The sequence below is a fragment of the Kogia breviceps genome, chromosome 12 (genome assembly GCF_026419965.1).
Source record: "Kogia breviceps isolate mKogBre1 chromosome 12, mKogBre1 haplotype 1, whole genome shotgun sequence".
Lineage (NCBI taxonomy): Eukaryota > Metazoa > Chordata > Mammalia > Artiodactyla > Physeteridae > Kogia > Kogia breviceps.
The window spans coordinates 11,541,276-11,555,105 of NC_081321.1; the positions used below are offsets into that span (position 1 = coordinate 11,541,276).

Genomic DNA, 13,830 nt, shown 5'->3' on the forward strand with positions numbered 1-13,830 from the left:
CAAGTGACTTAAGTAGATTGGTCTATGATTTACATCATTTTAATAATTTTAATTATTAAATAATTAAAATAATTTTTAATGCCTCCTCACTCCATGATGTAGTTCCAGCCATGGAGGGCCACCTTATTACCACCTGTATCCCCAGTGCCTAGCACTATATCTAGTTAAAAAAAATAGACAGCTGATAAATATTTTGAATAAATGAATTTTCAGCTTCCTGACCAAATTCAAGAGAGCATCAGGCTCATGACAGTACACTCATATGAAGGCTTAGGGTGTTTAGATTTCAGGACTAATTCTGCAATAAATTAGTCGTGTGACTTAGGACAAATCATTTGACATGTCATGGTTTCACTTTCTTCATCAGTAAAATGAGATAGCTGTACTACACAGTCTCTAAATTTCTCATATATCTAATATTTAAATATTCTTTATCATCTACTTTGATTACTCACAGGCTACTTTTTCTTAACTAACTGATATGTCTTAAGTAACTAAGATACAAAATAAGTCACCTCCAGATAGCTGTTTTGGTTGGGTACTGATCTCTCACTGGCAAATACTATAGGTTTCTTTTCATTGAAAGGGAGATTATGAAGAGTGCATACGAAAGAAGCGAAAGGTTCAATATTAAAATTTTCCATACTGGTCTAATCCCAGCATTTTATCTATAAATTACAGGCTCTCCAGCCAGACATAACTTGAACGGTAAGTTTCACAAGGGTAGAAAACTGGTCACAGCGACATGTCTTGGGCGGCTGGAGGACAACCTTGAGGCATCTATGGTGCAATAAATGGACTAAGGACAAGAGAGAGGGAAACCGAATGATACTGTAAACAAACTGTCTTCCTCACCATTTCACCTCCAGAACGCTCTGGGAAAGAAAGCAGGTAAAACGGTCAAACAGCAAATAAATGAATCCTGCTCAGTTTTTCCATCACACTTTGTTTACATGTAGGAGAGAATCTCACTAACACCAGAAAGCATTGTATGCATGTATTCATTGAATATGTATTAAAACGAAAAGTGAGTACATACCGTGCATCCAGCATTGTGCTGAGGCACAAGAAAGACAGAGATTATTCCGACACATCCTCCACCTGTTAAGTGTTCAGACTGGTTGGAGAGAAAAATAAGAAAATAAACCATAAAACACGAGATGATTACTGCTTTAAAGGAAGTATAGGATACTACCCCGGCACAAAGAAAGGACTTTTTTTCTGGGAAAGTGACCTTTAGGCCAGATCTAAAATGATACAGACAAGCTGATGAGGATGACAGAGAGGGAACACCGGGGCAGGAAACAGTGTGCAAAGTCATGGAAGAGTGAAGCTGAGTGTATTCCAGGAACGGCGATTGTTAGGGCATTTGTGGGGCACAGCAATCAAAGAGGGAGGCCTGGAAGGAAAGCAGGAGCTGTGTCACAGAGCCTTCGTTGTGTGCTATACGAGGGGGCCCTGGACTATGGAACGAACATATGGAGAAACAATGAGGAGTTTTAAACAACATAAAAATATGATTAGCTGTCAGGATAGGGAAGAAGGGAGTGTCCTGCCACCCATTTTGTAATAGGAATCCACAGGATTTGGCGACTGATCACTTAAAGGTGGCACAGAGGAATGGTTAGGGCAGAGCAAAGAGTCCAGAAAGATTCACAGACCCCTGATGCTATCATTTGGATAACAGTGGCTCCATTTAGAGAAACAGGAAACGAATAGAAGGAAGCTGGGTTCGGAAAAAGGCAACAATGTATCTGGGGCTATGTGAAGGCCAAGGTGCCTGTGCCACATTCAGGTACAGCCAGAACTAAAGGGCCAGAGCTCAGGAGAACAGCAGTCAGAGGAGATAAAGAATTGAGAGTCAGTGTTCTAACTGAAACAATGTGAGTGACTGAAGTCACCTTGGAAGATAATGAAACACGAAATTAGATGAAGGCTGAGAAAAGAATCCCAGAAAATTCAGAAACTTCTCAACTTGTACCTAGATTATGAACAAAACCATGAGCTGAGAACCACTCCCTGCCCTCCAAAACAGTGCTGGCTCTCCCTGCTACCAACAGATGATGCTAGAACTTACTTGAGAAGATCACCACTTTGGAACAACTTTTAGATACCTATTAAACTCCAAGGAGCTGAGCTTCCGAACTAACATCTAAGTGCAGATGGGTAACAAAGGAAAGCAGGAAAGAATAGCACCGTGGGAGCCAAAGGAAGAGAACATTCTTTGGGAAAAACCAAGACTAAACACTGATCATTGCAAACATATATTCATTCAGCAAACAGACAACCTACAGAGTACTAGAATCTCTAGGTGATAAAAAATTCAGTAGTGAACAAAACACAATCCATGACCTCTAACAGCTACAGCAAAACCAAGCGTGATAAAAACTAAATGGTTTTTGCTTTGGCCTTTAGAAGATTACAAATAACCCAGAGACATGAGCTTAGGCACCAGACTAAAGTGGGCTGACTAATGTAGGAAAAGCGAGGAAGAGGCAACAACGGGTATAAGCTTCTTGTCAAGAATCTTAGCTGGGAACAAGACAGAAAGGCAGCAGCAAGAGGCCATGAAGAGAATGGTTTCTAGCTCTGCATAATACCACACCAAGAGACACATGCACTCTAAGAGCTTACTATATAAACACTCTGACTCAGACACATACATATGAGAGAGGAACAACAGTTTAAACTGACTCCATAATACACTTTATAAGCTAGAGAGGCCTAAATTATTAAAATTACATTCCAATGTTATTAATACTGATTATTAATGATTCTCTGACTACAATTTGGTCTAAGCTGAAAGTTAGAAGGCAGTCATGAGGTTAAAGAACTTCAATCATCCTCAGAGGAAGAAGGAAAATGAATGAGATAACCTCAGTGCAGTTTGGGATTAAAGATAGGCATGGGACCAGTTACCTGTTAATGGGAGGTGCATGAAATACTTTAGAACTGGGTTTATGAGCCCCTTCAAGAAATGCTAGAGAGAGGTCAGAAAACGTTAGGAGTGGGAAGAGAGACATGATATGGTAGAAGCAAATAAGTATTTAGGCACACGTACCTGTCAAACAAAACTAGTGTGATTTAAATAAGTCTAGCTGATGTAAGTCTGCATCAGTTTTATCATTCCAGCAAATCATCTCCATACAAGATATTTCAACATAGCATATGACATGAACTATATACATGCTGTGAGAAAAAGAAGTTCCTATCCATATCTAGTGAGCATATATACAGGCAAGAGGGCAATTAGAAGTCAGTGTATAACCAAACAAAACTGACCCATATTGACATCTAAAATTCTCATTTTTGCAGGAACAACTTAGAAAATGTATAACGAAGGCTGGAAATCTTATGTGACTTTAATATCACATAACAAACTTCATGTATTCATAAATATTTGCCTAGTGAGAGAAAAACAGCCTCATTTTATTTGGGTAGTTGAGGAACTGCTACCAGAAATGCACAAACTAATTTATGACAAAAGAAAAGCACGGAAATGATTCCACCACGTCTAACCAATACATTCACATTTTACCTTTTCCTTTAAGAAGAAGAGTCCAGGGGCTTCCCTGGTGGTGCAGTGGTTGAGAGTCCGTCTGCCGATGCAGGGGACACGGGTTCGAGCCCTGGTCTGGGAGGATCCCACATGCCATGGAGCAATTGGGCCCGTGAGCCACAACTACTGAGCCTGAGCATCTGGAGCCTGTGCTCCGCAACAAGAGAGGCCACGACAGTGGGAGGCCCGCGCACCGCGATGAAGAGTGGCCCCCTCTCGCCGCAACTGGAGAAAGCCCTCGCACAGAAACGAAGACCCAACACAGCCAAAAATAAATAATTAATTTTTTTAAAAAAGTGATACATTTAAAAAAAAAGAAGAGTTCAAAAATAACTAACTTTTAGTATGCCATCAATTAAAAAAATAAATAAGCTCCTCTGGTAATGATTTGTTTGGTAGTGATTTGTTAACATATAAGGAGGAATAGCCAAAATGAGGAAATAATGAATTAAGTTTCCTTTTAGAACAAAGTGCTTCTATATTACAGGTTTGGCAAAACTGCAGAAATGGATTTATATATCTACCCTTCCCTCCTTCTTTCCAACCCCCCGACTTGTATACAAGCCAAGAGTTCTTTAAGCTAAGAGTACACAGCTGGAAGTCTCCAGGGAGGTAGGCAGGGCTTGGAAAATCAGGTCACAAGGTTGTCACGGGGACTCTAATTATCCGTCTACAAAAATATTTGATCCAAATCACTCAGAATGTGGGAAAACTCAGGTACTCTTATCCTTCTACAGTCAACGCAGTAATTGATGGTCCGATAAATATTTATTCAGAACCTTCTTTGTGCACAGAAATTATTTTTTTTAAAGGTCCAGGGTCAATCATGGCCCAACCCCATACATGCTGACTTACAATTTAAAAACAATTCTTGATCCTGTTCCAAGCAAGCTCTTTGTAATGCAAATAAAGAAGTTTTTTGAAATAGATAGTTATGAATCTTTCATTCATAGTCGCTAACGAGAAACACATGAGCCAAACACATTGTGGGGATCATTTCAGCGGTGTGTAATTTGAGAGGTGTGTTAGGAAGTACTGGGCTCCACTAGAGGAGGAGGAGTCCCCATCTTTCTTTCTTGCAAGTCAAATACAAAGGCAGTGTTGCTTCAGATGACGGTCTTAAATTTACACACGTTCCAAATTCACGATAACACATATTTGCCCATCTCGAAAGTTTACCACTTTACAACCAGTCTGAGGTCTTTAGTATGACTTCATTTTATGTCATACATTTTATGAATAATGCCTTCTTCATTCCTAAACATTTCCAAGAAAATAAATACTGAGTAGTGTCTATAAAACTAATACAAACCATACTTGTCTGTTCTGATCTTAAGTTGACCTTAACAGTTGAAAATATTTCAAAGGGAGTTCTGGTATACCATAATTTTTCCCACAGCTGTTTACAAATAACACATGTTCTTTTGAGGGAATGACTGCAAAATCATACATAATTTGGAAATGGAGTTATTTTATAAATCCACAATATCAGGATGTGTTGAAAAATATAATACAAAATGTGAATATCTTCACTCTCTTAGAAATGAAAAAGAGGGAAAGGAAAGAGAAGAAGGACGGGAGGGAGGAAGAAGCCAGAAAGGCTATTCTTTATTTTCCACATTTTTGACCATTTACCTAGAATCTGATGCTTCTTTTAAGTTTTTTTATGCTTCTTCTAATCTAGGTTTCTGACACTGTGGACTCAGTAAGGATAGCAACCTTGTCTGTCTTATTAATTACAGTAATTACTATTATTATTTAGTAATACAGGCACTTTTAAAATATTTCTTTATTGATAGATAACTTTCACGAAATGAAACAAAATTATTTTCTATTAAATAAAGCTGAGTATGTCCAGAACTGTTCGATGAAGAAACTAGATTGGGTTGAATTAAGCCAATGTGCCCACTAATGGTTTAGCCAAATCCTCAATCTCACTTAACTATCTCATATATGCATATCACAAAAGGATCACTGGAGAAAGCTGAAATAAATCAAACAAGATCTATCACCACAACAACTAACAAAACTCACCCTCACATACAAAAGACCTTTCAGTATGTACTTTACGGTATTCAATATGCATTTTGTACACATGCATATTGTACACATCCCTCTTGCATAATTTTCCTTTTAAAGGAAATTTTACCCCAGTATTATCCTTCCCAGTGATTGCTATAGCTGACAGCAGTAACAGAAACTCAGTAAGAGAAAGGGGGAAATAGGAAGCTAAGGTGATCACAGCTAGAAGCTTTTATTTATTTATTTTTAATTTTAATTTTTTTTTTTTTTTTTTTTTTTTTTTTCGGTACGCGGGCCTCTCACTGCTGTGGCCTCTCCCGTTGCGGAGCACCGGCTCCGGACGCGCAGGCCCAGTGGCCATGGCTCACGGGCCCAGCCGCTCCTCGGCATGTGGGATCTTCCCGGACCGGGGCATGAACCCGCATCCCCTGCATCGGCAGGCGGACTCACAACCACTGCACCACCAGGGAAGCCCCAGCTAGAAGCTTTTAAAAGTTCTTTCAGAAAAAAAAAAAAAAAAAATTAATTAGTGTCTTTTGCCTTTAAAATTAAGCCAAGTTCTCAAATCAACTCCTTGCAAAATTCTACACACTCCCGTGCTCCTTCGGAAGGGAGAAAAACCCAGCAGGTTTAGATCAGCTACCTCATCTTAAAAGCTTCCCCGCAAATTTATATCTGCTCTCTCAGGATCACAGAACTAAACCCACCTCTATGGACAGCAAGCATTTGTTACATTACACCTAATATCCAAAATCCAATGAATGTCCACATTAGCCTAATAAAATCAGTGTTAGGCAGAAAGATCTGGCTGTTAAATCTTGCAACCCAACTCTATTTTATGTTTATTTACTGAATAGTTAACATATACTTCTAACAAACAATACATTGTTCTCTACAGTATATATAAGCAAAGTTCCCCATATGTAGTTCATGAACAGCACAGTGGTTGTAAAAACAGCCTATAGATTCTTGGGAAATTTTAGCGTTTCTACTTTTGTTACTGCCGAACTATTTCTATTATCTATCAGATTCTACCCCCACTAGCTTTCCCGATCATTTTACCACTTAATCCATTAGTTTGGAATCTTTTAGGTTAATCATATAAATGTCTTTGAAAACCATAAATATAACACAATATATAAACGGTAGCTACTGGGCTAAATTATACCATATTCTCAGGCCTTCTACTCTGTAGTACAGTGATAGCTCACAAAAATCATACTTCAAATATTCCAACTGCCTGGGAAAGAGAGAAAATGGAAATAACTCTAGGTAACAGATATACGTAAGGTGTGGGAGGGGAGGCTTTGGAGGCAAGATAAGGAAACTCCCCCACCGTGCTGCATGTGAGGTATCTTAGTTCCCTCACCAGGGATCCAACCCGCGCCCCCTGGAGTGGAAGGGCGCAGTCTTAACCACAGGCCACCAGGGAAGTCCCAAGATGAGGAAACGTTTATTCCTGTTTGAAGACCCTTTAGAAGACCATGGACTATTCCATATAAAAAATTTTTTTATATTATACAAATTTACTCGACAAAGATTTGAATTCAAATTCTAAAATTCCCTACAGTGTTAAGGGGCTCCTACAAAACAAAATGTTAAAAAAAAAAAAAAAAGTCACCATAATATATTCTAATATACACATAAATCTATGGTGGATCTTTTCTAATTTGTACAAAAACTGAATGGTGTTAAGATGCATTCCAGCTGAAGGCAGTCACTGTGAATGTATTTAGTCTGGACAAGATTTCATTATCTTCATAATGAGACTTTACTTCCAAAATAATTTACTTACTACCCAAGTAAGATGAAGGTGATGAGGGCTTCAATCACTCCTTTGTTTCAAACTCTCCAGCAGCCTAAACTTAACCTTCAATGTCATAACCACCATGAATGTCTCCTTTATTCAGATTTCACTCTCCACGGCTGAGATCTCACCAGGCAGTGAGAAAGAGTTCAAATTGTAACTGGAAAGATAGCAGAGTTATGAAAGATACATTTTTCAGCTAACGTCATTTGGGCGCTGAAAAAAGAAGTCGAACACTGGGGCTGGAGGATGGGGTAACGCAGGAAGGAGGGAAGCAGGATGGAGAAGGGGTGTCAAGGGAAAACCCACATGGTCAATTATCTGCTTCAAGATTTTTATAAGACTATTTCCTTCATGACACCATGGAAAATCTTGAGGATTAAGGTGAAAAATGTGAAATACGGTCAAGTGCATAGATGTTTTAATAAATGGTGCTGAAACTTTTATTTCAGTCATTTGCATAAGAAATATATGAAAATGTAAAATAACAGAAAAAGAAGAAATGGTACTTTAATCCCTTAATTTCTCCTATAATTCTATAAAGACAGCAAATATACTAATGTACAAAAAAAACAGAGAACTAATTATTCCTAAATTTAAATGAAGTTATAAATGTTTTTATATTATTTACACATTATTGTTCAGGGTTGACTCTCATGGATCATTAACTTAAAAACAGAAGAGATAAGACTTTAAGCAAATCTGTGAATTCATGCACATTAAAATCTTTAGAGGGTTATTTTCCTCAATAACTAAAGAAACACCCTCTTTAATATACATCCTTCAGGCATACATATTAATTCCACACCTTTACATGCATGAGTATCATGTGAATAATGCTACAAGATTTGGCCTAATGACTAGATTTTTATCACAGAAAGGATTCCATTGCTTTTAAATTATTCAGAGTCTAACAAGGCCCCACAAAAGAGCTAAATAAAAGAACTACCAACAAAATTAATGTTCTCTCTCAACTAAAAGGATCCTGAGATGTAAAAAATATATAACCTAATAGCCACAGTACACAACCTAAGCAGACTTGACATCAGAAGTTCTGATAACGTAGATAAATACACTAAAATAATAAGACAAACCAACCTAAAGATAGGGTTTCTAAATTAATATTTCTGAATTAAAAAGTAATAATTCTAAATCCCAATATACAGTTGTTCATAAAATAGTTAAAGTTTTTTAAACATACTGGAAAGAGAAACTGGAGATAACACATACATACACACACACTCACACACACACACACAAGATTAGCACGCTTATTTGGGGGAAAAAAATCTATATAGCTACAATAAGGTTCTAAATTTTCTTCCACATATGAAAGTTAAATGCATCTTCTTTCTCTTTCATCACAAGTACATCTTTCTTAAAATTTAAAAGTCAACATACTTAAAACCATCTTCTTATATGTTCATGTCTAAGATTACCATTAACTTCAAATGTCAAAATTATTGTAGAAAACTAAATTGTGTTCAATGTCATCTCAAAAGTGACAAATTTCATCCATATTTTTCTTTATGGATTTGTTTTGATGCTTATACTTTTTTAAACATTTATTTTCTCATGAAAAATACTAGAAACAATTACAGTATTACAAAACATTATAAATATTAGAATCCACAGAAAAAAATTACAGTGTTTAATGATCGCAAACGTTGTATTTCAGACACTGGAAACATTCTATTGTTGCATTAAACCAATAAATGTATCAATAATATGCATGTATGTCTAGCATAAGGAATAATATTCTAATGGTGATAGAGAAGTAATACTCTAATGGTGCTAATAAAGGATCTTCTAAATAAAATGAAATTCATATCAATAGTCTTCAATAGAGGACTCTGAAAATATCTTTTTCTCCTTATATTAAAAACACATTTTTCAACTACAAAACTCTGACCTCTTATCAAGCACATAATTCATTCACTTAACAGGTTATTTTAGAACGTTCCTAAGTATTATGTTTCAGGTTCTGTTGAGAAACTGTTCATGGTTCTTAGAATTCTGGATTGGCTCAAATAGGACTAGATCCCGCCTTTGTGGGATATTAGATTTTATGTTTCCATGCTACTAAATATAAGAATGGTTCAATAAACCATGATGCAAAAGTATACATACATATATATATATACACACATATATATGTATATATAACTGAATCACTTTGCTGTACACAGAAACTAACACAACATTGTAAATCAACTATACTTCAATTTTAAAAAATTAAATTAAAATTTTTTAAAAATATGGTTTGAGAGAGGACCTCTAATTTCACCCAAACACACAAGTGCTCTTTCTTAATAAAATCACAGGACTGAAAAAGAGCACAAGAATTTACCTGCTACATAAAGGACTACATTCAGAAAGTCACATGATTAGTAGAAGGGATTCGCACAATTCTTCAAACAGGTTTGGTACCTTTATTCTCTCCTACTCCAATGTAATGACTATTGTATTGTTACTTATAAAAATGAAAAATAACTGCTTATTCAGTTCTTTCTAATAATCCTGGAGGCTCCGTCTGTGAAAACACGCAGAATTCCCCACCACTCCCATCATGCCCACCCATTCTGCACACGTCACATTTATTATCTTTCTGTGTGGAATGCCCTGGAGTCCCACCTCATACTCATTCTTGACCTCAAAAATTTATCCTATAAAAGTCAAGGGTCAGGGCTTCCCTGGTGGCGCAGTGGTTGAGAATCCGCCTGCCAATGCAGGGGACGCTGGTTTGATCCCTGGTCCGGGAAGATCCCACATGCTGCGGAGCAACTAAGCCCGTGCGCCACAACTACTGAGCCTGCGAGCCACAACTACTGCAGCCCGCACGCCTGGAGCCCGTGCTCCACAATAAGAGAAGCCACCGCAATGAGAAGCCTGCGCACCGCAACGAAGAGTAACCCCCGCTCACTGCAACTAGAGAAAGCCCGCACACAGCAACGAAGACCCAAAGCAGCCAAAAGTAAATACATAAATAAATTTATTTTAAAAATAGTCAAGGGTCACATCCCCAGTAAAGACTTTTCTGACTCCCTCAATCACGTGAGCCTCTCTCCCTTCTCCTACGCACTGAGATATAAAGATAAACGTGAACATTTTTTTCTCTTGTTCACTTAACCTATTCCCCAAAACTGTGTCAAGTAGGTACTGCTATTGTTTCCACTTCGTAGATAAGAAAACTAAGGCAGAGAAGGTCTCTCTGATTGCAAAGTCCATTGCTTATTTGTTTGTTTAATACATACTCTATTTAGCTCCACACTCTACTGAAATGGTTGTCTGGTTGCCTCCATTCTCTGGGTTCCCTGATCACAGAAAGCAGAGATCCTGTCTTATTCGCCTCTGTGTTTCCAGTGTCTGGCACAGAACAGATACTCAAGAAATGCTCAATAAATGATGAATGAATAAATGAAATGTAATTATGTTCAACTTCCTGTGTGAAGAAAAATTCATCCCCTTCTAAACATTCTAAACAAACTTCTGTAAAAAGTATATTTAGTGCTGATTTCATCCAGCAAACAGTTTGTGAGTGCATAGCACATGTGATGTGCTGTGCTTAAAGATCACTGAGACTCAATTCCCTGCCCTCAAGAAACTTATAATTCAGAGAGGCAAAGGGATAAACAACTAGCTAATGCTACCATTGCTTGTTCTATTTTTCCTAATGCTCCACAACTTCCTCTCTTTAAAGGAACTCCATTCTTTATAAACATGTTCCAATACCTCATACCTCTGGGTCAGTGGGATGTAGATCAGTCAACAGAAAAAAAAAAAAGCTAAAAGAATCTCCATGGATCTCAAAAACACAATCTTCTGAGCCATTCTCAATTAGATCAGTAGTCATTTAAGTAGTGTACAGTGTTAAAGAAAAGAATAAAATCAAAGACATTAATACTATCCTAGCACTTTTTCATTTACTAGAGATAGCATAGCAAAGAGAAAAGAACATGGATTTTGGAGTCAGAAAGATCAGGATTTCCATCCCAACTCTGTCCCTCTCTCCCCACGTGGACCATAGACAAGTCATTTTATCTTTCTGAGCCGATTTCTTACCTGTAATATGCAAATAAGGGGACCTGCCTTAAAGAGCTCTTGTAAGAGTTAAAAGAGATAATGTATGCAATGCCTCCCATACAAAAGATGCTAGTTTTATATGTCTGATCTCTCTAGATGCTTCCTGAAGGGTATTGGTTCTAATTGTAATTTAACAATACTTCTGGCCCCAATATCAACAACACAAAGTGTTGACCAAAAGAAAGGTACTTGAAAATAAGCCACTTGAAAAAAGGCAAGAGGAGTGGTATGGGATAAGATTCAAAACCAGTTAAGTCTCAAGTTTCTATATTGTGTGTATATCATGTGCCTCATCTCAGCATTCACACTGCAAATCTCTTATTTCAGATCTTTTCTGTGAAAAATAAAGCTTTATTAATTATTTCTACGATTAGATCTAAAATAATTGACATATGTTACACTGTATTAACAATTCTATTTTCCACAAAGAAAAATCTCTGATTTAGTGAGGAAGAAGGAAATGAATTGTATACGATGTCCAGGAATCAATCTCAGCATATAGTCTATGCAGTATTACATTTTGGTTTCCAAATCATTTCTCAACTGTTTCTTTTAAGCAATTTCATAAAACATGTAAAAAAAAAATCAAATAAAAACACTTTCCTTTCCATCCTAAACCTAATATATAATCTACTTGACTTAAAAATCACATTAATTTGCTACCAGTACAACTCAAAGTCCATGGACAAAAAAATGAATCTAGACACTTACCTTTTCACAAAAAGTGAAAAGTGTCTTTTTGTAAACTTTTCAGAAAAAAATAACTCAAATGGGTCAGAGATATAAATGTAAAACTAAAAAACTTCTAGGGGCAGGAAAGCAGGATAAAATCTAGGTGGTCTAGAGTCTGAAAATGAGTTTTTAAATACAGCACCAAAAGCTTATCCATGAATTGATAAGTTGGCCTTTATTAAAGTTAAAAACATTTGCTGTGTGAAGACACTGTTAAGAGAACAAAAAGACAGGGCTTCCCTGGTGGCGCAGTGGTTGGGAATCCGCCTGCCAGTGCAGGGAACACGGGTTCGAGCCCTGGTCCCGGAAGATCCCACATGAGGTGGAGCAACTGGGCCCGTGCGCCACAGTTGCTGAGCCTGCGCTCTAGAGCCCACAGGCACAGCTACTGAGCCCGCGTGCCACAAGTGCTGAGGCCCGTGTGCCTAGAGCCCGTGCTCCACAACAAGAGAAGCCACCGCAATGAGAAGCCCGCACACCGCAACGCAGAGTAGCCCCCTTTCTCGTGACAACTGGAGAAAGCTCTCGTGCAGCAACGAAGACCCAATGCAGCCAAAAATAAATAAATAAATTTTTTTTAAAAAGAGAGAACGAAAAGACAAGCCAGACTGGAAAAATATATTTGCAAAACAAATATCTGATAAAGTGCTTGTACCAAAAATATATAAAGAATTCTCAGAGGGGCTTCCCTGGTGGCGCAGTGGTTGAGAATCCGCCTGCCGATGCAGGGGACACGGGTTCGTGCCCCGGTCCGGGAGGATCCCACATGCCGCTGAGCGGCTGGGCCCGTGAGCCATGGCCTCTGAGCCTGGGCGTCCGGAGCCTGTGCTCCGCAATGGGAGAGGCCACAACAGTGAGAGGCCCGCAAAAAAAAAAAAAAAAAAAAAAAAAAAAAAGAATTCTCAGAACTCAAAAATAGGAAAACAGGGGCTTCCCTGGTGGTGCAGTGGTTGAGAGTCCGCCTGCTGATTCAGGGAACACGGGTTTGTGCCCTGGTCAGGGAAGATCCCACATAATGTAGAGCGGCTGGGCCCTGTAAGCCATGGCCGCTGAGCCTGCGTGTCCGGACCCTGTGCTCCGCAGCGGGAGAGGCCACAACAGTGAGAGGCCTGCATAATGCAAAAAAAAAAAAAAAAAAAAGGAAAACAGACAACCCTATTAAAAATGGACAAAAGTTCAGAACAGACATCTCACCAAAGAAATGGAAAATAGCATATGAAAAGATGCTTAACATTAAATGTCATTATGGAAAGGGCAAATTAAAGCAATGAGATATTAGTATATACTTATTAGAATGGATAAATCTAAAAAACTGACAATACCAAATGTTGGCAAGGATGAGGAGCAACAGGAGCTTGCATTCACTGTTGGTGGGAATGCAAAATGGTACAGCCACTGTGGAAAACAGACTGGCAATATGTTACAAAGCTAACCAGAATCTTATCATATGATCCAGCAATCATGTTCCTAGGTATTTACCCAACTGATCTGGAAACTTATGTCCATATAAAAATTTACCCATGAATTTTCATTGCAGGTTTACTCATAGTGGCCAAAAACCAGAGGCAAGGAAGATATCCTTCAATAGATGAATAGATACACAAGCTGTGATACATCCATACAATGC

The 13,830-nt window shown here is 38.0% G+C and overlaps 1 protein-coding gene across 6 annotated transcripts in view; it reads right to left on the reverse strand.

Annotated features, from left to right (window-relative positions):
- The window catches only part of EPS8 (EGFR pathway substrate 8, signaling adaptor), a 188,131-nt gene that overhangs the window by 170,262 nt on the left and 4,039 nt on the right, over positions 1-13,830 (reverse strand). For 2 of the 6 annotated variants that reach the window (XM_067008784.1, XM_067008780.1), the window contains exon 2: positions 1,040-1,117. The exons of the other annotated variants lie outside the window; for them this stretch is intronic. The gene's annotated coding sequence lies outside the window, so the exon portion shown is untranslated. The remainder of the gene's footprint in view (positions 1-1,039; positions 1,118-13,830) is intronic. 6 annotated transcript variants of the gene reach the window in all.